The sequence below is a fragment of the Pseudonaja textilis genome, chromosome 3, assembly GCF_049901715.1.
Source record: "Pseudonaja textilis isolate UNSWEBS1 chromosome 3, rPseTex1.2, whole genome shotgun sequence".
Classification (NCBI taxonomy): Eukaryota; Metazoa; Chordata; class Lepidosauria; order Squamata; family Elapidae; genus Pseudonaja; species Pseudonaja textilis.
The window spans coordinates 141,635,867-141,658,463 of NC_141992.1; positions in this window are offsets into that span (position 1 = coordinate 141,635,867).

Below are 22,597 nucleotides of genomic sequence, written 5' to 3' on the forward strand. Positions count from 1 at the left end.
CCAATGACTTTCTGATTGGCTGTGTTTGCAAGATGAGCTGAACTGAGGTAAGGGCAGGCTTTTTGTATGTTTTATGAAAAGCAGAAGTAATAAAGGTGCTTAATGTTAGTCCAAAGCAATCCTTAGATTGTTTAGGGCTAAGCTAAGCTAAGATACCCCAACCAGCTATAGGATGCAGATAAGAGAGGAATAGCTATGGCCTACAAAAAAAAAATCATAAAGTCCTGCATTCATTCTAGAATGCATCCATTAATAATTTTTTTATTTTTTATTTGCTAGTTTTCCCTTCAAAAATCTAACCACCTAAACGTGATATATGGGATCAGATTCAGACTAAGTTAATGAAGCTTAGTAAACATAGTGAACAGGGTATTCATTACTAGCATTAACTTGATCCAGAATATTTATTATTTATTTACTGGTCTGTCTGTCTATCTATCTATCTATCTATCTATCTATCTATCTATCTATCTATCTATCTATCTATCTATCTATCTCTCTCTCTCTCTCCTTATTAACTACTCATCTCCTTCACAGAGGGGGTCTGGGTGGTACAATGTAATAAATACAGTAAAACATTAAAACTGAATAATTTAAGATTAAAAACTATATATTTCTAAAAGATTTAGAAATGTAAAACAACACTATCAAATTGCAAGAGATGGAGAGATCCAAGATCCTGTATGGAGTCTGCAGTCAATGAGTAGTAGACTAGGAAACTACTTTACAGTGATTTTAATCCCCAGAGTGTTTGATCCTTATCTGGTCAGAAACTTTAGGCATGGCTTTTTCCAACCATATCTGGAGATGAGGGAAGATGGAGCCAAGAACAATCCAGACAGAGCAAACATTCTACTCCTGAGTCGCAGTACTTCTCTGCACTTCTAATTCATCTGTGAAAGTGTAAAAAGCCATTCCTACAAATAAACATGTCAATCAGATGCTGGCATTCCCCTGGTTTTCCACAGAAGCAGATGCTGAACCATGATGACCATAATTTCTATATTTGGCTTACAGAGACTGGGAGACATGTGTTTTGTTAACAAGATAGACCAACTAACATTTAATCTACCATGCAATTCCCATGTTCGTATTCTAATCATGGAAAATTCCTGTGAAAAGTCAGGAAGATGCTGAGAATCAGAAAAATCTCTGCATATTCTTCCTCTGCAGTTCCCAGTCGGAAATATCAATGGAATGCAAGTCTAAGGGGGAAAAAAGGGTGTTTTTTTTTTTTTTAAAAAGATCTAACTTCAGCAGAGAAAAATGATTCACTAATATTCTGACAATTTTTCCTCCTCCAGAAGGCATTGCTTCCCTCAGGCTATCAAACTATTTAGCATTCTTCAAAAATGTTGGCCGCCCAACATATGAAGCAGGAACCAGTTGAAAAATTTCAAGGGAGGCTCAATGCCAGCTTCCATGTGGTGCTTTCGACACATAAAAATGCTTTGTTTATGAGAGAAACAAACATTTGAGCAGGCATGGACAGGGGGTGGGAAAGTGTACCTTTAAAGAATCAAAAGGCTTTTGTGTGCATGTGTGCGCGTGTACGCTTGCTATGTGCCATGCCAAGAGAAATCCTAAAAGCCAACCCCCCATCTGTTGGTGATAGCTAACTGTGCCTGTGGATGGCTGCCACTTTAACAATCTATTTACGGGTTCTGGAGACAAATTATTTTCAATAATTACACATATTTTTAGAAAGAAAAGATCCCCAGGAGTCCTTCAGATGATAATACAGGAGACAGCGGTACCATACACAACAACAGCAAATCCCTCCCCAAAAGCTGCCCATTGATGTGAGGGTGAACGGAAACAGCCCTTGTCACAGCAGGTAGCGTGGGATCGAGCCTCTTCGCTGAGCAGCAAACATCTAGTTATCATCCGCTTCTCTGCCAGCTCTTCATAACCCGCTTTTGTTGTGGCTGGCTTGCTCAGATATGCCCTTTTCCCATCTCTCCTGGTAAACTCTCCCCTCAGCCCAAACCAAAAATGTGGCTTGTGCATCAACTCTACTTTCAGATTACGCACACTCTCCTTGTGTTTATTGACCAGGCTGGTTTATTGACAATATGCTGGGTTAGGTGGGCCATGGATCTGATGTAAATTTCAATTTATACCTTTAAAATATTTTCAAAAAGTCATTTGAAGCCTCAGCATGGAGACCTTGTATAGAGAGCCATCAAAGAGCCATACAAGTTAAATGACTGGACGGGAACTCAGAACTTGAGCAGAATTTCGATAGAGATCCAGTTTGCAAGTGCTCCAAAGGGATCGAGTTCTCCTCACACCTCAACACAAATTCAAATTTTCATGGCCATCCAGAGGTAAAACAACCCTAATTCTCTCAAAGTAATCTTAGATCACTTTTCTGAGCAGTCTAAGCAGTTCAGGACAAACAGAATGATTTTTTTAAAAGAATTAACTTTACTGTAATAAAACAGCATTAATTATACTACCAATTATATGATAAGGAATTAAAACAAAACAAGTCTCATTCAGTTCAGCACAGTTATTAAGGCTGGCACCAATACCTTATGAAATAAATGTTTTACTTGCAATGAAACTTCAATGGGGAGACAGTTGTTCTAAATCTGTCAAGGGTGTAGCTCCTGAAGTTTTGAAAACTATTTGGAAATATTTTGTTCCTCCTATAATACTGCTAAATCTCACAACATACACACACCAGGGAAAATCATGTTATGTAGATCTTGGGCTTCATATTAGGAAACAATTCCCAAAGAGCAGCTTTGGAATAGGGACACACACACACACACACACACACACACACAGAGGAACCAATGACACACACAGGAACCAATGTGATATATTGGTTAAGGAGTAGGAATAACAGCGAGGAGGTCTATAAAAGCTTCCTAGATGATTTTGGACAACTTACAGCTCCATCTGAGTGGAACTTGCCTCATGAACTTTGTTGTTGCGATAAAATGCAAGAACCAACAGTTATGTACACCTCTCTGAGCTCCCGGAGGAAATTCCAACAACATAGTGATATAAATCAACACAAAATAAATATCTTTTAATAATATTGCCGGACGGGAATTACTGTTTAGTCACAATATGGCTGAATTTTGATGTCATGATTTTGGTCTGTTTGAGGAAAATAATTTGTATCACAGAAGTATTGTGTCCACATTTACATCTTATTTCTTTTCTCTTTTTTTGAAAAATAGAAATTTGCCCATTCAAAATTGGCTGCTTTGTATATTTATTTTTTTGGGGGGGGTGGCACAATCATGGTAGCCTTGAGACGGACTGGAATAGCTAGCTGTATTACTTTTTTATCGGACTGGGATGCTTGGGTAGCAGTATTACTTATTTATCAGACTGATATGCCACCCCAACTGATAAATGAATAATGGAGACAACAGTAGAGTGGTAGAGTAGTAGACACTCAACAGTAGTGCCTATGAGAAGGATCTAGGTGTCCTAGTGGATCACTGCATAAGCATGAGCCAGCAGTTGCTGCAGTTGCCAGAAAAGTCAATGCAATCCTGGGAGAGAGAGGGAGGGAGGGAAGGAGAGGAGAGAGAGAGAGAGAGAGAGAGAGAATCAAGATCACAGGAAGTGATAGAACCATTCTATACTAGCAAGGCTGCACTAGGAATACTGCATCCAGTTCTGGTCACCATGATACAAAAAAATTGCTGAAGCCCTAGAAAGAGTGCTGGGGATAGTGCAGAGAAGAGCAACCATGATGATAAGAGGTCTACGGTCTAAATTATATGATGAATGGCTAAAGAAATTAGATATGTTTAGCCTAATGAAAAAAAAAGATTAGGGGTGACCTGAAGGACATCACAGGGAAGAGGGGGTCAATTTATTCTCCATAGCACCCACGGGCAGCAATGGAACTAAGAATAGTGAGAACAATTTATCAATGAAACAGCTCACCTCTTACAGTTGTGAGTGCTCCACAAACTCGATTGCATAAACTCGATCGCATCATGTGACATATCGTGACGTATCATGTTTTTTCTAGGGTGGGCGTGGCCTGCACGTGATGCATCCGGCCTGGGGGCAGCCATTTTGATAGGCCTGGTATAAGATCTCCTGCCCTGGATAGGAGCTTAGACTAGAAAACTTCAACAATCCCTTAAGATTCTATGAGATCTTGAACTAATGTGGCTGAATGCCGAATAGAGATTCAGACTTTATCCCCTGGTCCCAGCTCTAGAAAAAGAATGGACCAATCAAAAAACCACTTGTACCAATAGGCCATGATAGATAATGTGAACTCTATTAAAAAAAAATCTGCCTTGTTTCCAAGAAAAAAGAGAAGTGTTTTGCTCATTATAGATTACTTTTCCTTGCTGCAACCACTAATTATAGTTTGAATTGATGGATTAAGGTTGTTGCCTTCATGAATTCAATCTTCAGATGATTAATCTACTATTTCAACTAGTTAAAAGTTGTAGTTGCATGCTTAGAGCCAAATGTCTGCATTTTGTGTAGCTGGTATTTTACTTTCTTTTGCCTCTTTTTTTAAGATGCAGAAATTGGAGATGAGGACTGGGTTCATAACAGACACGATTATTATTATTATTTTCCTGCCAGTCCACCATTCCAAGCTGATACTTTTTTTCCAACTGAAAAAACATGGCTTTGGGATTGTGTCAGATCTACCCTTTGTACCTTGATCTTTGTGCCTAATTTTTAATTTGGCAACTGCTTAATAGCATATATTTCTGTTCACTTTTAAGATTTTAGTGTCAGTGGCAGAACATATATTTGCTCTTTATTTGATGGACAGTTATTACAGCAACAATATTCTTCCTTTCCAATTCTGATCTCTTCTAGACGGGACAAAGTTCAGCCACTTAATTTTTGCTCCCTTTTTCAAAGTTAGCAATTTGCAATTTGTCATGATCCCTTCCAATACTGCACATAATTTCCTTCTTGTCCCCTTTATTCCTTCTGGAAAAAGTTTTAAGATCACCAATCTAACTTCTTTTGTTTTGCCTATGTTATCAGGCAGTTAATTTTAGGCAGTTTGCGTCTTATTTCACAACAAGTTCTCAACCCCTGAATACCCTGGACTGTAAAGAATCCAGCAAAATAAAGATGAGCTAAATATGGAAACACAATTTTGCATTTGGATTGCTCTGTTCAATGCAGCCTTAAGTATGAGAGAATAATTTATGCAAAACATGCAAGAGTATTGATCTGTTAATTGATTGTATCACTTTTGTAGAACATATAATTAAGAAAGGGACAGAAAGTTATTTAATTTGCATTTGAATGCAAATGTATCTACATTTGCAATATTTTAACCATCACACAAACCACAAATATTAAATACATTTATAAATAATACATATTTATTGGGCTGATGTGCCACCTCATCTGATATTGACTAAGGATGTGAGAGTTTGAACTGATGACTGATGACTGATTGCAGATAGTTCAAAATTTGCACTTCTCCAATTTAAAATGTGTTGGAAGGAAAATCCATCTGGTTCAGTTCCAAGCTGGGAGAAAAACACTGGAAACAACATGGAGGCTGATTGGAAACTAAGGTTTAGTGATGAAGCAGAACCTCCAGGGTTTGTAGTTCTGGTGCACCTGACAAAATGGTTGAATAAGGGAATGGATCTTTATAGGTTTCTGTGACTTTGAAGTTTGAGCTGTTCTGGGGGTGGTGCTATGAAACGCCTTGTGTTCTGAAAGGGTGTTGGACAGTTCCTATTGTTGCTAATAGCTTTCATCCTGTGTTGGATCTTGGGCGAGGGGCTGCTTTCTAATTCTACCATTCCGTCTTTGTTAGCTGGAGTTTTGAAATGTCCTGTCTTGAATGGATTTCTGCCTGCAGTATTTGCTTTGCTTATGAATAGAGCCATCTAGATAGCTGTCCTATTTCAATAAGCTCTTTATCTCTTAAGTGATGGTATCTGCTATGGGCTATTAAGAAAGACTTGAGGCCTGATTTCTGTCTTTAAGAGCATGTTTCTCAATTTCTCCTTTAGGGAAATATAAAATTCTACCTTTTTAATATTTTCCAAAATATTTCATTCTTCTGTGGGCAGAGGGCTTCCCACAAATGCAAGCTTTCTTTTTATTTCTTTTTTGTTTTTTTAGAAAATCAAGCAAAGTAAAAAAAAATATGAGGGGAAATTCATAGCAGACATATATATTCATGAAAATAATACATAAAAAGCATTGTTTTAAGGAACATTGTGGAAACTATGCACATTAGGCAAAAGTGCATGGAATTTATTTATTTTTGTTAAAATAAAAATGATATTCATAAAAGTGAGCTGTCAAATTAACATTTAGAAATCTATCCATCATGTCTGTGAAAATGGTTTTAAAGAAATAACCAAATAAATGATTGTTCTTTCTTCTAATTATTACTAGGGAAGGAAATTCTTTTATTAGGGGTGTGTGTGTGTGTGTGTGTATTTTGTATATATATTTCTAAATCTATTATTATTTGTGCTGCATTTCCAGTGTGGCTGACATGTATGTAGCTTGTTTCTGCCCAGTATGATCCTTTGCATTGAAGAAATAAGGAAACAGAAAAATAAAAATAAACAGTACTCAGATTGGAGGATGAATCTGACAAAAACTGTTTCTTTGTGACCGGTTGACTTTTTCAGTATGGAACCAGGTGGCCTGTTTGGTGGTGAATGCATTATATTTGGACTGCACAGCATCTGGTAAAGATGATGGTTTCAATCATTCTGTTGCTGAGAAGATGCTGAATAACTTCCCACAAGGAAGATGTTTAAAATGGGAATTTTGTAACAAGAATTTAACGCATCTTCTTGAACCTCTGAGTGCCACCTCTTCTTCATTATTCTGAAGTATGATGTAGGCTTAAACTCCAGTTTCCTTTTGAAATCTCTCTCTGCAAAGGTCAGGACCAAAACTTGGGAGGATGTGGAAAAACCCCATACTTAAGCCTTCTATCAATTACTTATTGATTGATCTGCATACAAAGGTCAAGAACATTATATAACTAATATGGATACATTGCATTAATCAATGCATAAAAGACAGTTTGAACAAATCTACCATAGAGATATGACTGCAGGCATGAAAATGGTCTTACCTCTGGAATTTGCAGGATCATAAGAAGGCTGTTTCTTTCTGCTTAGAAGTGATAACTAACTATATTCTTTTTCTCCTCCCTGTCTCTTCTAACAAGCATCCTTCAGTCTGGGTTCTATAGTAACTTTTAAAACACTCTTTGGTTAAATTGAGAAAAAAAAAAGAGTACATAATAATTTTAAAGAGAACATTAACTCAAAATGGTTACCATCTGCAAAAAATATTGCTCTTTTGCAGTGGTGGGATTCCATTTTTTTTACTACCGTTTCTGTGGGCGATGGCTTGGTGGGCATGGCAGGGGAAGGATACTGTAAAATCTCCAGTCAGAGGTGGTACTGGCCAGTTCTCTGAACTACTCAAAATTTCCGCTACCGGTTCTCCAGAACTGGTCAGAACCTGCTGAATACCACCTCTGTGACTCTGTGGCTTCTTTTTCAAGGGAAGAAATTTTAATTTACAGATAATCCAAGAACATCATTTGTGCTTCTAATGATTGGAAAACACCAATATTTTGCTATTTTCCAGTCATAGTGTGGTAAGCCACCCTTCCTAGCATGGCTTGTTTCACAAAGTTGTCATCTTGATTTGTATTTAAGCAATTGGTACATTATTGAACAATCTGCAATATTTGAAGTAGGCAGTGAAGAATCAGAGTTTAATATGTCATTCATAAATTATGTGAGGAATATTAATGAAACAATTATGCTTATCAGGCCAATATATACAATTTATAAGGATAGAAAGAACTTATTTTGCCCAATTCCATCCCACATGTTCAAATTAACTAAATCCCAAGAAACTTTGGGATGTAATTGTATTACCCCCTCACCTCATTGTCCTATGCTCCATTAAGGGATCCTTGTGGCATACTCATGATAACTTTATTTGGACTAGATCAGGCTATCAAACTCTCGGCCCAAAGATGTGACATGTGTTGGCCCTGCCCATGCCCAGTTTAACGAAGGGGAAAAAAAAGTCCCAATATGTCACGTGATGGCGCTGTGAAGACGTGAGTTTAACACTCCTGGACTAGATTAAGGAAACTGTACTCATTTCCTTTTAGCCAAAGCAGCCCATATTGTAGACCTCAGAATTAACATTATACCTTTCTTTTTCCTGTTGGAGATATATAAGGTAAGTAATCTCTTCAAAAAAAGTTACCACTTTTGTTCATGAAGACATCATTCCAAGAGGCTAGTGGTGAGGGCATCAACCTTCTGTCAGTCTTTCAACTATTTCTCAGTTTGCATTCTCATTGTCTCCTGCTTTGCATTCTAATAATCTCTTCTCTCATGCAAATATTCAAATAGTTGTCATATACATGTCTTTATCCTATTATGCTGAAACGTGACTCCTCCTACCCTAGTAACATTTATTGTACAGTTTATTCTCAGTAACTTATTCCCCCCCAAATATTTTGATTTTTTTCTGTTTTAGGCATCTCCATATGTTAGTATATGTTAGTATATGTTAGTATGGCATGCTCCATTGTTTTTTTTATAAACCCAATCTCTGTAGTCCTGCTTTTGACCCATACTTCTGTTCTGAAAACTATTATTTCCTGCTTGTTATTTTTTATCATATTCTTGTTAATATTGTTTATATTTATTCATTTGTTTCATATCATTATCTCCAATCTTGGTTTTGGTAACATTGTGCCCATTCTATCTTAAACTTTCTCAGACTTGATGATCAGAATGTCTATCTATAATTGTGTCTCTCTGTCCTTTTCTACTTGCTCATATTTCTGGAATATCATCAAATAATTGTCTTTTTAAATAGCTCCTCAAGAAGCATATGGGGATTTTCCTTTTTAAACAAGATGTGCCTAACACTTATCTCAACTTATGTTTTTAATTTTACCTAGATCTTTGAGATGTATATTTGTCACAACCCTATTTTCATTTTCTTCAAGCTTTTTCATTTTTTTCAGTTACCGCTTAATACTTTTTTAATTAGGGAAAAGAAACTGAATGTGTCATAACAATGTTCAATTTTTTGGGAGATGTATCTGAGTTCAAATAATGCTGTGTTTAAATTTTTTTTTCAACTGTATGGGCCTTCTGAAGAATCAACACTAATTATACAAACAAGGTGTTATTTTGGTTTTTTTTAAAAAAAACATTTATTTAGGGAACTTGGTATTATGTTGTTTTGCATGTATGCAGCACTACCTTTGCATCTGAGTGCAAACTGAACAAAAGCCAACAGAACTAACTTAAGGCATTTAATCTAATTTTTAGAATGTTTATAAGATATGTTAATCCCCTTTTCACTTTTTTCCCTCAGTGTTCTTGATATTGAAGAATCATCAAGAAAAAAGTGCCTTTATTTTTCCTACATAGTACAGGAATATCATTTGACATTCTAGGAAAGTCTAAACCATTTCATACCTAAATATTACAGTGAATTGTTGCATTTCACAAGCTGGCAGAGTTTCCCATCAATCACAGTGAAATTAGTTAAACAATTACTATGCAATGTAACACTGACTAGGAGTGGAAGTCATATATGTATGCGTGTGAGTGTAGAAGGAAGGCTTTTAATCCCGGCCATCAAATGCAAATATGGCCCATAGTGCAAGGTCATTAAAAATGTAGATATAGTTTATGTATTACAAATTGGAGAATTTGGCTTTCATAAAATAAATCTAGTTGCCATCATTTGGAAATATGCACATGGCATTTTGCCTCGGAACTACTAAGATTGGTATCTCGGCCTTCTCAGTTACATACCCTAAAATGATATTATTATCTCTGCAAAAACCAAACAATTTAATTTGGACTAACGTGTTAAAAAAAGAAGAGTAAGAAGAAGGAGCACAATGGTCAACGGCAGTACCCCCACTGTAGTAATAAAATGTCTAGACAGCAATTAACATCCATTTCCCCCAAGAATGCATCTGTGTCATCAGCAAATCTTTACTACTTTGCACAGAACTAATCTAAATATGTTTAATCATTAATCAATTTCCAAATTCTGAGCAAGAGTCACTTCTCATGAGTTTTGCCTTCAAATAAAACAAAACACTGCAGGCATTTTATGAGGAAAGGCAATGCTAGTGTACCCCTATAGTAGGTAACCCTACTTAGAAGACACAGTCAGAGGATCTCTGTCCCAGTTGCATGTTCAAAGACACTTCTAAAGGCCTTCTGCCTTTTTTTGTTCTGGTCTAAACATAATATTCTTACAGTGCCTTACAGGAATACAGGCACAATATCATTTGCCTGCTGTTGGTTTTCAAGGACAATCAACATTTACAAATTTGAGCCACAACTCTTTCTGTTTGTTTATTTTTAGTTGCTTAATTTCTACCCTTTCCATCCAGGAATAACCTGTGACTGGTTTACATAAAAGTAAATTTTGTCTATTCAAAATTATGAAATCATCCAAATAAAAACCATAACTGGACCCCAGTAAATTAGAACCAAAAGCTGTTATAAAAACCTTTTGTTCACTTCCTGAAAACCAAGGTGGATATTGTTACCTAGAGATGCTACTTTATAATAGAGATGCTGCTACTGAAAAGACCCACAATGAAAGCAGATGTTTTTTTTTAATGCATTGAAACTAAACTATTTAGGATTTCCAGATGATATGTCTATTCTTCTGGTAGTTCTGGATTATCTTGGTCCAAAACATAATGTCAATTGTGTGGATATTATGCCTTATAAATTCATGCTATGACATTTATCAATTCATCCCAGTCTCAATCAACAGGGCTTCCAGTAGTTTAATTATGAAGTGCATGAAACAAGCATGATTTCTAATCAAACATCCATGAGAAGAACTATGACAAAGCTATAGAATAATAAAAACACAATAGCCAAACAGTCAATCACGGGAGTTCCACACTTAACATCAGTTTTCCGAAATAGTTCAGTTTGATAAAATCAGAATCTGGCAGCACCTTTGTTAACTAATAAAAAAGGCATAAGTTTTTGAAAACTTCAGTTTGCTTCACCAGATGCATAGAATGGGGTAGGATTTAAATTGGAATGAGATGGGAGAAGAGCATGAGAAGGCATTGCTAATTGTGTGGGACTGTTTGTTAGTGCCTGGCATGGTGTTGCTGGCATGGACGTAGAGGCAAATAAACATTTGGGTTTGTGCCAGGGTCTAGTTCCCATATTGACATCATCGTCCTGTTCTTCTTGCTTATGAGAATCTTCTTCAGGTTAGGCAGCTATCTATATGCAAGTATAAGCCTGCCAATGGGATAGATGTAATAGCTTGCCAACAATGCCCTTTTGGATGTTACTTAGGAGAAATGGACAAACTTTGCTTAAAATAATTAATGGACACAAGTTTGACATCAAGGCTCAAAACAAAGACAAAGTCATATTAAAGCATTGCACTGCCCTAGGACACTCTACAGCAAATCTATGGCGACTGTTTAAGAAAATCAGGTTTTTAATAGCACTGCTGAGCAGAATGAAAAAATTGGTGAAGTCATATACATCAAAAGGTTTCAGGCAACCTTCCAAGATCTCAACAAATGCAATGGGTTTTTTTTTCCACACCCCACAAGTGTTAATGTACTTGTAATCAGGTCCACATATAAGTTGCATCTACACAATCAACCTACAATATCTTCTCCCTTTCTTCCACCTTTCCTTCTGCTTCATCTCCATTTAAATCCTACAACAGCCTAGCCACTCTGTACATCTGAGGAAGTGAATCAGAGCTGGTGAAAACTTGTGCCTTCTAATTAATATTTAATTTATGATTACTGTTGATATTTTATTATTATTTTTATTACACCTTTTAGCAGCAAAGGATAATACCGTTTGAAAGCCCATAAGCAAAATCTATATAATTGCCTACCTTCCAAAGTTCTCCCCACCCCTCTTCTGGCTTGCTGTACTTTGTATTATATGTATTTCTGATCCTTGGCATTTGGTACCATTCATTTTCTTCCAAATGAGGTGGAGGTTGTAGATAAAAGCCGCAGCATCCAGAGGCAGACAAGATGGAGCCTGTCAGATCTGGAAGTCAGCAGCAAAGTTATAATTACAACAGAGTGGTATGAAGTGAAGCTTTTTTTTTTTTTTACAACTATAGATTTAATTGTCATCAGCTGTAAGGGAAGCTGAGGACTGGAGAGAAGGCAGCAGAGAGCAATGGGTCAAAAGGACTCTTAACAGAGATGCTGAAGGTTGTGAGTAAGAATGGAGATACCTCGCTCTTTGTCTTGTTTTGAGAAAGACTTCCTGTTGCAATGTGTTCTTTAAAAGGAATAAAAAATGTGAGATAACTTAAAAATGATTACAATGGAACATTTTGAGATCTGCTACTCTGATTTCTATGTCAGTATGATAAATGCTTAAAATGATTGGGTAATTGCTTTTTTTTTTCTTTCAAATTCCCCCTCATTCATGAAGCTCAGTCTTTGAGCCAACAATTATTTTTCCACCCAATCTACCACACAAACTTATTTTGAACATTACATTGGAAGGAGAGTATTCTGAACATTGCGTTAAATTCCTAGAAGGAAGCTAGCCACTAGAGTGACAGAGGAATAATTAAATACAGCCAAATATTATATCTATATCTTGACATGGTTTTCTCCAGTAGAAAATTTTGTGCATACTTGAGGGCATGCAAAGTAATTTGCAGAAATGAACAATGGAATTCTATGCAGCCTGAAAAATGGGAGACTGGTATGTTATCTGTTGAATTGTATATTAGGAGAGCCTGTCACTCACCCAATCGATTTGTCTCTTCATTCTTACTATTATACTTCAGAAGAGTTTGAAATTTTAAAAAATGTTTAGGGTTATGGTCTTCTTGACAATGATCTTGATGTACTACTTTCTCGTAACATCATTACATTTCAGGAAATGGCATCACTTTTATTTTGTTAGCACATGCTTTCTTTGTTCTTTGCAGTCTTAATTGTGTTTATGTTTGGTGTGCCAAATCCCATTGAACTCAACAGAAAGTGTAACATTGCAACATAGATGGAACTGATGGGCACTGGCAGAACATAAACTTTGGTCATTATGGACAAGGTTTATATTTGGCTAGTGAAGCAACTAGTAACCTTTATAATTTCAACTCCATAATGAAATTCCAGGGTATCTTGGTAGTGAAAATGCTGGAAATTTTGATGAAGATGAAGAAAGAAAGTAGAAAGAGGAGGATAGACCACAGCTTGTAGTAGCACTTTCATCTCTTTTGAGCCATCCAGCCTGAAATTATTCTGAAAAGTGAAATCTGTGGGTCTTAGTGCACGTAATCTAGCAGCACATTACCAAGGCATTGATTAAGAATATATTGTCTGAGTCCTTAAGATACTGGGTAGAGTCATGCCAACTGTAGAGAAAATTATTGACAGAACATGGCTAGTTGTGGCAGAATCAGATCCTAAAGCAATATTTGAACTGAAAATATGTTTATGAAGTTGGTTAATATCATCACACCCTACTGGGATGAGTTATTGATAGAATAACTTATTTTTGATAGTTAATCTCCCAAACAAAACATCTTGGAGCTGGTGCCACCTAGCTGGCTATTGCTGCATGTAGAAATAATGATGGCAGGAACCTCACCAAGCAGCAAATCAAGGGTTAATTTGTCTTCAGCTTTGACAAAAAGAAAAAAGGGGAGGGGTCACACAGAATGCAAACCTAATTAGAATCCTGCATAGCTATTGCCTAGCAACCAAAAGAAGTCAAGGAATTTTCTGAACTTTTTGTATGAAGGAGCATGTAATAAGAAGCATCTTGGCATACGGTATGCTTGTATCTCAGTTGTGACCTGGATCAATTCTGTGAAGAGCTCAGTTTGATAACTACTTTGCTTTGATGCATTGAGTCTGTCTGACTTTTAAAACGAAATGCAGTCTGCCAGTTCTTGACTCATTGGATTCAGTCTGCCTATTTGGAAACACTCTGCTAATACTGCACCTTACTCTTTTATCTTCATCTTCTACTTAAGTTTAAAACTTTATTTGGATAACTTCATTATTGTATCACAACTTTGGCCTTTGGAATAATGATTTTTACCACTCTGTCAGTAATTGTACAGTGAACCTTTAGCATTGTTTGTTACTCTCACATGGTGGCTTTATATTCCATTGACAGGATAATGGAGAAAGGTGATTTCTTTACATTTGCTGCCTGTAAGGCAGGGTGGTCAAACTCCTGGCCCCTGGGCTGGATGCATCACAAACTGGCCAAGCCCCCACTTGGTTTAGTGAAGTGGGGAAAAGTCCCAATGTGTCATGTCATGCCCCCATGATGACATGAGTTTGACACGCCTGCTGTAAAGTATATTGAAGGAGGACTGTCACACTGTGTGGGTCAACTGATTGGCCTTAGGCATGAACACCTGACTTTTTTTAAAAAGTATATTTATTTTGTATTATCATAAAAGGTAAAATGCAAAACAGAAAAACAAACAAAACAAAAACATATGTCCAGCACCTTCAACAAAAAAGAAAACAAATTGGTGTACAAAAAGCAAAAGGTGATCCAAATACACACCCACACAAATAAAGAAAAAAAGTGCAGTCACAAATGGTTAACAGAGGGATTTGAAGATTAGTATAATGTTTAACAACTGGACTTGGAGACAATGACCACATTCCCAAAATAATCAAGATCAGGATAAAAACTTGATTTAGTTTATCATTTTAGTCTACTTTATTTGGCTTGAGTTTATATGATGGCTTATGGGATGGGTCTAAGTAACTGGTCTTTAGGCAACAGCATTTGGAGTAGCTCTATATAGTGGATTCTACTTTCTTTGATATTTTCCTTCTACTGAGGACCAGGGACAACCCAGTAGATGGAGAAGTCAGAACATGTGGGCAAAACAAGGATAACTGCACAAGCCACTAGTTAAACTAAAAGAACAGCCAAGAACAGGGGTGTCAAACCCATGAGCTGGATGTGTCACATGCAGGCCATGGCCACCCCAGCTCCATGAAACGAGAAAAAGTTGCAAAATGCTATGTGATGGCAACATGACAGCTGCAAGTTTAACACCGATGGCCTAGAACACAGGATGATTAGGCACTCAGTCAGGGTTGTCCAGGGAATTCTGGGACTTGAAGTCCACAGGTTTTAAAGTAGTCAAAGTTAGGAACCCTTGCACTACACTAGACATTATTTTAAAAGTTTTTGGCATTTTTGAAACTCTTGTCCTTTAAGAAAATGTTTTCTGGACTGAAAGGAGATGGGAAAAAAAAAGAGGAAAATTCTGTTGCTCCACCAAGGTTTAACCACAACAGGAAGTCCTTTTCAATATTTCTTCCCCAGAAGTAAGCAAGGGCCATCTGGATTGGAGGGAAAGAAATACAAATCTCCAAAGGTATTTTGCCGCATGCACCACAATGTGGCATAGTTGCAATCAGATTTCAGGGTTTTTTAAAATGATATTGAAGACATTGATTAGGAAGTTGCTGACTGTCTTGGAGAGATGAATATAACCGATCATGCTGTGTGGTGATGTTGTTGAACTACAACTCTCAGTACCTCTTACCATTGGTCATGCTAGCTGGGGCTACTCAAAATTATGGTTCATAACTTTTGGGGAATAGCAGGTTCTTACTTTTACTCCACCCTTTCAAGGAAGAGAACTTGCTCAATCAGGAACGGTTCCTAAATCTGTCCAAATCTAGTAGATTAATGCATTAAGTTTAGTTTTCATCTTGTCTTGCCTCACAGTGAAGCCAGTTCACTAGGAAATGCTATTGTGTGTAAACCTTATTTGTATATGAAAAAGGATGATCTGTATCTATCTAAGTCAATGCATGTGTTGTGCATGAATAAATGCATATATTACATATTCTACCCCATAAGATCCATGTAAGGTGGCTATTGAATCATAATTCAAACCCAATTTTTTGATGAGAGAAGTGAAACAATTTTTTAAAAATAAATGGATAAGTGTGTGTGTGTATGTGTGTGTGTGTGTGTGTGTGTGTGTGTGTGAGAGAGAGAGAGAGAGAGAGAGAAGGGTGGGGGGAGCTTTTCTTTTTGAGTTAGTCCAAGCAAAAGGTTCACATCTTGAAAAGCTTGTTTTACAACCCGGCCATTTGTTCTCGGAGAACTGGCAAATGAAAGGCACGATAAAATTTTTTCTCACCAGGCAGGTTGTTGCTACTGATGACCGGCCTGTGGTGGGTCGAATTGGATGGCCCCCTGCTAAGCTACCATTTGGTAAATCACCGCATTCACCCACCTGTATGCGCCCAGATGATCAAACAGGACGTAAGAATGAGCCGGAGTGTGGGATTTCTGAAGAATGATATGGGATATTTATGATCCATTCAGTTCTGCAGAAGTGGGAGAAAAATACCGGAGTAGCATTAATAAAAGTAATGCAGTGGTGGAGACACCAAGAAAGAAAGCATTAAACAGTTATTTAGGTTTTTTCTTTTCCTAAAGAGGCCAGTCCGTGTAGGCCACCCATGAATGATTTGCCTATTGTGCAGACAGCTGGCCCTGCAAAAAAAGAAAAGAAAAACAGATCTGGCTTCTGCTTATATTTATTAAATCTGCAGGAAGGATCCATCCATCACAACAATGGGTTTAAAGTGTTTGCTGGGTGATGGGAGAGTCCCATAAGCAATCTTTGAAGTGTCTTTTACAGAAGGTAAACATCTGAAGAGCATAAAATAGCTGCTCTTCTTTCCAATGAGTAACCTTGTCAAAGAGGCTTGGAGGGAGTGCTGGGGGGGAGGGGAGGGGGAGGGGAAGGCCCTGTTCTGAAAAAGAAAAGCAATAAAGGATGCCTTATGACATCAATTTGCACATTTACTGCTCTTTGATATGTTAACTAGATTTTGTAAAATGGAATCTTTTGTCTTTCTGGGGTCGGTGGGCAGCGACCGCTCAGAACGATGTTTTGTGGGTCAGTAATGCATCTTCTAATTAATAACTTAACTTTGGGTAGCCCTCCGTAAATCAGCCGCATTTTCATTACAACAGGATATGCACAAACCAACCACTTGCATGTACACCAGAAGGGAAAAATCCTCATAACGTGGGGGTCATTATTTACCACATGACCAGAGTCAAGTGAATTGGATTGAATAAAAGGGGGGTCCATCGGTTATGGGCCCCTTTCCACGCCCTCTACAAGTTCTTTAGGAAGCTTTGATTTTCAAAAAACCAAACCAAACAAAAATCTTTTTCCATTCTGAAAATTAGTGAGGCAGAAAAGTGCTGCAGATTTCTAGTTTCTTCCTTCTCTATTACCCATAGCAAGTGTGGGCCACTTTCTTCTTGCACACATCAAGAGAGGAAAAGGGGCAAATGTAATCCTATGGATGCCTACTAAGGATTCACTTTCCTTGTCTCCAGGTCTTTTATTTCCAATCCAGTCCTGAGTATAGGATTTCAAACATGCCCCCATGCACAGGGTACCATTGTTGCTGGCATGAAGGTTAAATGTGCTATAGGATGCAAATGAGTACAACATTTACAATGAAGAAGTATTTTTTTAAAGGAAATGCCATGCATTTATAAAGTGGGAAAGATTAAGGAGAAATGTGATTATTCTGGGGCAGGGGGGAAGCAATCAAGGTAAATTTAAAAGATAGTAAATAGAAAAGTTCATGTGAGACCTGGGAAAAGCTGCATTTCAATGGGAAAGTATATGATTTTCTTTCAATAAATCTCATGTTCAATATCTCTGGATAGAGATAGAAAGAACACCTTTTGTAAAATTTCAAGAATCACTTCCAAACTGGCATAAATTAGAAGAGAACTTCCAGATGTTTAGGACTACAATTTCCATAACATGACACTGGTCATTTTGGACTGGGCTGATAGGAATGAGGAGAACCATCTGGGAAGCAGCAAGTTAGTTTCTCCTAGAATCTAGCTATCATAGATGACGTTCAGTTAGATATACTGTTAGATTATGCCTAGGGGACACTCCTATGTAACTATCAGGGACAAGGATTAACCAATAAAGGAGAATATTTATAGTTTGAGGTTGAAATGAGGGGTACTTGGTGCTCTCTGAGCTTACTGGTTTTCTTGCAGACTTTTCATTACCCAAACTATATGACATCAACAGTGCTAGTAGACTAGCACTGATGAAATTACCTAGTTTGGATAATGAAGTATCTGCAAGAAAACCAGCAAGCTCAGAAAGCACCAAGGACCCCACAAGGATTAACACATTTCTTCTAAACTACATGGATCCTTGTGCTATTGAGTTCTATCTCATTTACTGCTGGTCCTGTCTTTATTAAATGCCACCTCTAAGCAAATGGATGTTTCAGTGTTACTGTGATTTTATTTTAAAAAAAAACATAAATTTGAGATGGCTGTGAACAGAAATATCCTCTTCAACTAGGTGGTTATCATGGGTAAAAATTATTTAAAGTAGGTGAAGGTCCTTCTGAATTAATGGGGAAAATGAACTGAATTTACTGTGTCCACAAATCTATAAAACTCATCAAGCTTAGATCTTTTCTCTACTATAAATTTGGAAACCCAGAGAAGTCAGATCCATACAGTATATATATATATTAGGAAAAGAAGCCTGATGATGGCAGATGAGATTCTGCCAAAACGTTGCTGCTTTTAAAGTTGTAGCAATGTTTTGGCAGAATCTCATCTGCCATCATCAGGCTTCTGTATTGTGTTTGTCTGTGAGTCAGACTTTCACAGCTGTTTCAGTTTTAAATTTGGGGCTAGCCTATTGCTGTGCCAGAATGGTTTTTTCTTCATCCTGATTGGTTGGCAGTCTTGGTCTGTGTTTATTGGTCTTGGAGTTTGCTGTGTTCTGCTTGATTGGTGTTTCTAATATCTTCTGTCTGTTTTGTAGCTTTTTTTTGTCTTGATTGGCTGGCAGCATTGTGTTTCCTGTACTGGAGGCTTTTAGTGCAGCTTGGCTCTGAGTAAATGGACGGCTATCATTTATTAGGAAGCTAGGTTTCGTCTGGGTGCCTGGTTGGGGTGTGTCATTATAGTTGTACTTTTGAAGTTGTAGCAACGTTTTGGCAGAATCTAATCCGCCATCATCAGGCAAACACTTGGGCACAACCAGACTCCCCCTGATACCTCCAGCTCAAACACACTCCAGCCCCCAAAACTTTAACCTTAGACTGTCTACTATTGACCTCACCCCTTTCCTAAGAGGTCTGTAGGGGGCGTGCATAAGCGCGCCAATGTGCCTACCGTTTTTGACAAATCAAAATAAATAAAAATAAATAAATAAGTCTCAACCTGTGTTGCTTTCGGTATTCTTCATGGTTGCATTAAACCATAATCAGCTTGATCCTAACCCTATGAATGAATGGGGTATTTTTTTAAACCTTCTTTCTGTCTCTTGCATCATTGATGTCCTTGACTTGAGTCTAGAGAGTCATCCTCTGATTCACCTTTTGCTGAATTGCACAATATATATTATTTTACATATTTATTGATCACATTTATATGGCTGCCCATTTCATAAAAAGCAACTATGGATGGCATACAACAATTGATAAAACAACAAATATATTAAAACAATCATTATAAAAAATTTTCAAAAATCATTATTAAAAACACGACCTTCTCTTCTCTTGTACAGGAAGGTCGCTGTTATTCTTATACAAACCACATGGACAGAATAAACAGAGCAACTACAGTGGATCCATCTAAAAATATTTCTGGTTCCCAGGGAACCCCAGGCCTGGTGATATAACCAGTTCTTGGGGGCTTCTGGAATAACAGGAGAGATGGAGCTAACCTGACTTAATGGATGGGAGGAGAATGTTCCACAGATTGGGTGCTACAGCAGAGAAGGCCCACTTCCTGGGACCCTCCAAATGTAACTCCCTGGCAGATGGTACTCTCAACCTGTCTTTTCTGTCAGATCTAATAGGAAGTGTTAATGTAATCAGGGATAGGCGTTCCTTCAGATAACCTGGTTTCATGCCATGAAACACTTTAAATAGATTTATAAAAGATTTTCCCATTATTATTATTTGAAATAAAACAAAAAAAGAATGACTTTATTGAAAAGGAAAGATGCTATTTTTTAAAGAGTTCAACAATGATAGTTTCCATGCTACCAGTATTCAATCAACAGCATTTGTCTTTTGTATCCCAGAGCAATTGCATAACTCTAATATTGGCCTTAACTTGAGCCCTTTGTTTCTCACCCTAACAGCCAAAAGCATTAAAAAATGTGTGTTTACTTAATTTCCTCTGGCATGCAATGTAATTACAAGCCGTTTGTTTTCTCTCCTGTAAAATATGGGCTAGAGAGGGAATAAAGTAATGTGGAAAATTAACATTGTGATGTACTGTACAGTGGAATAACACTCAAAACACTGAGCCCAGTTAGTACTGGAGTTTGTGTGGAAGAGCAATAAAGCACTAAATGTCTTTTTCTCAACTATATTTGCATGATTTTTAGCTGCGGTAAAATTAATCAGATCTGTCTAAGTACAAAAAGAACACTAAGAAATGGTTGAGATGAGTGATCAGGACTGAACTTCTGCAGGATTCAGAGTTACATTTGTGCATTTGCAGAATCTTAAGCCTAACGGAGAAGATGATCTTGGTTTCTTACCTCCATATAAAATTCTTCCTTGTGGTTCAAAAAGGTACAGAAATCAAAATAACTCTAAACAAAAACCTCAAGATGGCATTGTTCTGTTGGACCTGATGTTTCTTGCACCAGCTGAACTATTTTCTGATTATATTTTCATAGAGAAAACATATCTATGTGGTCACTAAGAATTGAAAATAACTCAAGTAATCTTGAACTGAAGAGACATTTTGGGTAAAAAGGTGGTACGAGAGAGTATTGTGTTACTCCAAGGGTTTCTGCAAGTGGAGTGAAAAATGTCAAGATGGAGGTTGCTGCAGTGTGATCAAAGCCCCGCTCCTTTGTACATTGTGAGATCCTTATAAAAGGGGCGGGGCTTCTGTTTAGTTGCTGTGACTGTGATTTTAATTTTTGTTAGTCTCTCCATCGACGTTGCTGTATTACATTAACCTTGCAGTTAACTACCAATTTAGAAACAAATGAATTTGATAAGTGAAGAGGCATGTACATTCAAATATAGTATAGCCAGGCAGGAGGGAGGAAGATGAAAAATTCTTAACTGCTCTTTTGGGAATGACAGCGGTTAGGAATTTTGGTAGCATTTGAGGACTAGATTCACAAAGTGACTGGCACGGTGGCATTCCTTGTACAAAACATCAAAGTGAACTAGCTCCAGTGATCCAGGAAAAATGGGTTGCTGCTTTAAAGAATTCTTCTTTTACTGCTTCCTCAAGCATATTTTTGCCTTTGAATCCAAAATGATGTGCTGGCTTGTTTAGTTTAAATCCTATCAAGTGCCCCCTCCCCTGTTTAATATTTTTGTGATCTTGTGTGTTCTTACAGGCGTTTCTTAAATATTTAATCCAGACTTTTGTTTCTACCTAAAACAAAACCCTGACTTTCTCTTCTCCTGTATGGGAAGGTTACTCTGCTGTTATCATGTAACCATTTTTCTTAGAGAAAGAAAACGTATATTTCTTCCCATAGAATTAATATGAAAGCTGAAAAGCTACTTCCAGGGGGAAAAAAACCCCAAAGCTTTCAGTTTCTTTGGAATCCCTTTGCCTTCTTCTTTAAGGCTGAAGGTGAGAAAGTCATTAGATTAACCTGTCTTGACAGGTTGGGCTCAGCAAATATTCTTAAAAATAACTCTTACAGTAATTTATGACCTTTTGGGAGCATAATCAATAGTACTAAGACAAGAGGCAGCCAGACTGTGCTTCCAGATAGGAAAAAGTTGCTTGTCTTTGTAATGTTTGCATTCTGTCTGGCCTCATTGCATACAAGCAGTGATATCATAGCCCAGCTACTCAATCAGATTTGGAGACATACATTTTTATTGTCAATTTACTGTCTCCCTCATACAGTAACTGATTCCAGAAGAAACTGGTGTGCAAACGTGATTGTAAGCAAGGAGAAAGCTGCACAGACCAATTCTCTGTCTACTGTCTCCCCTTTTAAGCACCCAATACAGAGCCATTTTTGCAGGCTCAATAGGGCGCCAACAAACTTTGTCTTTCTAAAAAAATATATAAATGGAACTCTAGCAGAAAGATGAACACAGCTCCAAAATACCTGGACAAATTAAACTTTTCCTGAATTGTTGCAATAGCAACGATTCAGGAAATAGTAACAATAGATATGACTAGCTACCACGTCTCCTTACCTTTAGAATATAAAAATTTGCAATTTTACAGGAAACAGGGAATCTCCTGTCAATAACATGGTATATGCTTCATTTCTACAGCCTGTGTAAGTTTTTAATTATAGCTTCAATTTTTCCTTCGATTGTTTTAGATCATTTTATTTTCTGGTGGTTCTAACTAGAACAGACTTGGACATTTTACAACAGACTTGACTATTGTAATATCCCCAGACTATATCCATCTCTTTGGCTGTCCTTGCCCAGCACATGTGAGGTCAACTGGAAGTTCGAAAATAAAAGGTAATTAAGTGTGCCTTAGGGGCTGTGGAAAGAAGTCCAATGCACTCCTTTAGTCAGTTGGTGAGAGAA